Source organism: Rousettus aegyptiacus, unplaced genomic scaffold, assembly GCF_014176215.1.
Source record: "Rousettus aegyptiacus isolate mRouAeg1 unplaced genomic scaffold, mRouAeg1.p scaffold_m13_p_12, whole genome shotgun sequence".
In the NCBI taxonomy this organism is placed as follows: Eukaryota; Metazoa; Chordata; class Mammalia; order Chiroptera; family Pteropodidae; genus Rousettus; species Rousettus aegyptiacus.
Genome location: NW_023416287.1, coordinates 48,996,034 through 48,999,980, shown reverse-complemented (window position 1 = coordinate 48,999,980; position 3,947 = coordinate 48,996,034). Strand labels below are relative to the sequence as shown.

Genomic DNA, 3,947 nt, shown 5'->3' with positions numbered 1-3,947 from the left:
GCTAACACCTTTACCTACTAGGTGTTATTCTAAGCACTTTGTATGTATGGAATGACTTAATTCTTACAACAGCTACGAGATGGGCACTGTTTGTATTCCGACTTCAGGCGTAGAAATGTCGTGATTTGTCTGTCCCTAGAGCGAGTGGTGGCCAGCCTAGGGCGCAGTCCTTCTTCGCGACCCTCAGCGCCCCGCCTGCGACTCCCGCACACACAACCCGGGTGAGAGGTTTGGTCCAGAAAGGGAGTCAAATCTCTGGACTGCAGGTGTGAGGGCCAAGGCTGCCACCTGCCAGGCTGGCTCTTCCCCAACACCCCGGGGTGAGCTCCCCGTCTGTTCCCGGCTGTCTAGCGTGACGCGGGGCCTGAAGGAACAATCGCCGCCTCTCCCCACCTGGCACTCCCGATGCGCTGTTGTTCCCTCCTGACCACAGTGCGGCTACATGCAAGGCCAAGGGCAGCACTAGCGTGTGGTGCTCTCTGCAGGACAGTTAGATTCCAAGGGAAAAGACACTTGTCTAAAGAGAGGCTTTTGTATATCTCATATCCAGGAAAATGATTCCCTCGTTAATTATTTTTTATTCTAAAATTTTCATTTTTTAATGTAATTTTGATTGAGGTATAATTGACATATAGCATTATATTAGTTTTAGGTGTACAACATAATGATATTGTATATATTGCAAAATGATCAGCACCATAAGTCTAGTTAACATCCGACTTTTAAGATTTATTCTCTTAGCAACTTTCAAATACGCATGCTAATACATGGTCACCATGGTGTACATTACATCTCACAACATTTATTTTATAATTGGAAGTTTGTATCTTTTTATTTTGAAAGTGAAAATTTTTTATATTTAGAATTAGCCAGCTGGACTGTTTAGGTGATCCCCATTTTGTTGGCAACATCCAAAACATTGTAGGTGGGAGCCAGCTGAACATATGCCTGCTTCTCTCCATCAGGCCTGATCAGGGTGTTGACTTCAGCCACGTTAATGTCACAGAGCTTCTTCACAGCTTGTTTGATCTGGTGCTTGTTGTCCTTGACATCCACAATGAACACAAGTGTGTTGTTTTCTTCTATCTTCTTCGTGGCTGACTCAGTAGTCAGGGGGAACTTGGCGATGGCATAATGGCCAAGCTTATTTCTCCAGATGGGGCTCTTCTGAGGCTGGGCTGCCTTTGGAGCTGCAGTGTCTTGGGAGGTTGGAAGGTGGGTGACCATGCCTATCTTTTTTCATTTTTTCTTTCTTTTTTTGTGGCTGTGGATGCCTTTCAGCACTGCTTTCCTTGCGTTCAAAGCCTTTACTTTGGCTTTGACTTTGGATTTGGGAGGAAGGGGCTTCCTTCTTCACTTTCCTGGCCATCTTCTTTTTCAGTATGAAGAAAAGCATTTGAAGTTTGAACCTTTTGACATGCTTCAACCATTCCCTCATCCCCACCCCTTGCCTCTCACAACCAGCAATCTGTTCTGTGTCTATGAGCTCATTTTTTTTCATTTTACTTGTTTGTTTTAGATAGCATATATTATACTTGTCTGTCTCTGACTTGTTTCACTTAGTATAATACCCTCGAGTTCCATCCATGCTGTTGCAGATGGCAAGATCTTTTTATGGTTGAATAATATTCCATTATAGCTGGTTAATGATTTTAGCTGGTGCTTTATGAATGCCTGCCAGTGCCCAGCCATGTTCTGAGCATGGAGATGCTCTGCTAAAGAGGCAGAAGGGGCCCTTGCTCTCTGGGCTGACCTTCCCATACAATAAACAAACAAAGGAGATGCAAAGAGGAATAAGGAAAAGCGGAGGTGGTCAGAGAACAGAGAGCAAAGTGGAGATGAGTGGATGCTTTCCATTGGATTCTCAGAAAATGCCTCTCAAAGAAAAGGGCATGAGCTGAGACACAGAGACAGGAGCAGCCACCAGAAGACCTGGAGACAGGTACTGGGAAGGGCTCTGGAGCACAAATGAACCAGATGTACTGGGCAAACAGAGAACAGTGTGCGGCAGGAGGCGAGATAAACAGCTTACACAGGACCTTGCAGGCCTAAGAGAGGGGTCCACACCCCATTCTCACTGCAGCTGCTCACATAAAAGAAAGGAAAACAGCCTAGGTTGTGAAAGATCTACTGTACAGTTTGTTGTAGTGATTACATATGATATGTATGTGTATTTATTGACACACAACAGTAGATTAAAAACTAGTGCTTTCTGTGGATTAGAACCTTATCTGCATCACCACTCTGACAAGCCTCCTGCCCTTGCTTGCTGGGCTCAGAGATGGGCACTTACCCAGGCCCATGCAGCAGCCAGTGGTCTCCTCTGGCGCTATAAGGACGGTTAGCATTTATTGACCACTCCCCGTAGGCCAGGCATTCCTAAGGGAGGAAAATCAAACGTGAGTGATTTGAAGAGGCTTGACATAGACATTATCTCTCCAGAGTTACACATTTAGTACATGGTAGAACCTGAACTTGAAAACAGTTAGTTTAATGGGCGTTCCAGTTTGATATAAAGAGATACACAGCAAATAGGGAGAGCAATGTCATTAAGCCATTCACAAACCAGGGCTATGGTCCAAACTAAAGCAAGATAAGAAAAGGCTGGGATAGAGGAGAAACTAGGGTGTGTTCTAGTATTTGAACATGTGTGCAATATTACAACATCATAAATAGGTGAAAAAGAAGGGGGAATAATAAAAGGTAAGGGGGACCTGGATTGTTAAGTATTTGGGGAGAGAGAGCAGGAAAGGGAAAGATAGAGAACTAAAGATAGGAAAAAAGAATTATTTAGCAAATTAAAGTCAGGGTTTTATTTATTTGTACTATGAAGAGTGATCATCCATTATCTTTTGTTAACTGTCTCAAAGATAATGATCCTAAGTTCCTGCTGTGAAATCTAAGCAAAAAGCTAGAACATTTTTTATTTAGTAATAGATACTCAAGTTTTTGATTAAGATGAGATATCTAGATGAAGTTGGACCCCCAACCTCACGCCATGCACGAAAATTAACTCAAAATAAACCACAAACCTAACTGAAAGAAACATAAGAATTAAATCTATAAAACTCTTAGAATATAACTTAGGAGTAAATCATCATGACAGTGAATAACAGCTTCTTAGATATGCAAAAGCACCAGCAACAAGAGATAATTTAGACTATATCGAAATTAAAAAATTTTGTACTGTAAACAATACCATCAAGAAAGTTAAAAAAAAATCCACAAAATGAGGTTGTCCATATAAAAATATTTGCAAATCATATCTGATAACAGGACTCATATTTAAAATACATAAAGAAATTTTATAATTCAATAATGAAAAGACAACTCCATTAAAATGGGCAAATGATTTAAATAGAGATTTATCCAAAGAAAATATACGATTGACCAATAAACACATGAAAAGAACTCAACATCACTAGTCATTAGGGAAATGCAAACCAAAACTACAATGAAATACCACTTTACACCTATAAACATGGCTATAATCAAAAGACACACAATACCGAGTGTTGGCAAGGATGTGGGGAAGTTGGAACCCTCATACAATGATGGCAGGAATGTTAAATGGCAGTGCCACTTTGGAAAAAAAGTTTGGTAGTTCCTCAAAAAGTTGAATATATAGTTATCATATGACCTAGCAATTCTACTCTCTCGGATATATACCCAAGAGAAATGTAAACATGTTCACATAAAAACATGACATTCGTAGCGGCATTATTCACAGTAGCCAAAAAACAGAAGCAACCCAAATATCCATCAACTGATGAATGGATAAGCAAAATGTCATTTATTCATACAAAGAGATATTATTTGGCTATAAAAAGAATACATGCTAAACATGGATACATCTTGAAAATATTATTCTATAAGTGAAAATAGTCAATCACGAAAGACATACATAATATATAATTTCATTTATGTGAAATGCTCAGAATAGGACA

General features: G+C 40.3%; 1 pseudogene; it reads right to left on the bottom strand.

The window, feature by feature from the left end:
• Window positions 1-761: 761 nt before the first annotated feature.
• On the bottom strand, window positions 762-1,369 carry LOC107498170 (annotated as a pseudogene).
• Between the last annotated feature and the right edge of the window lie 2,578 nt (window positions 1,370-3,947).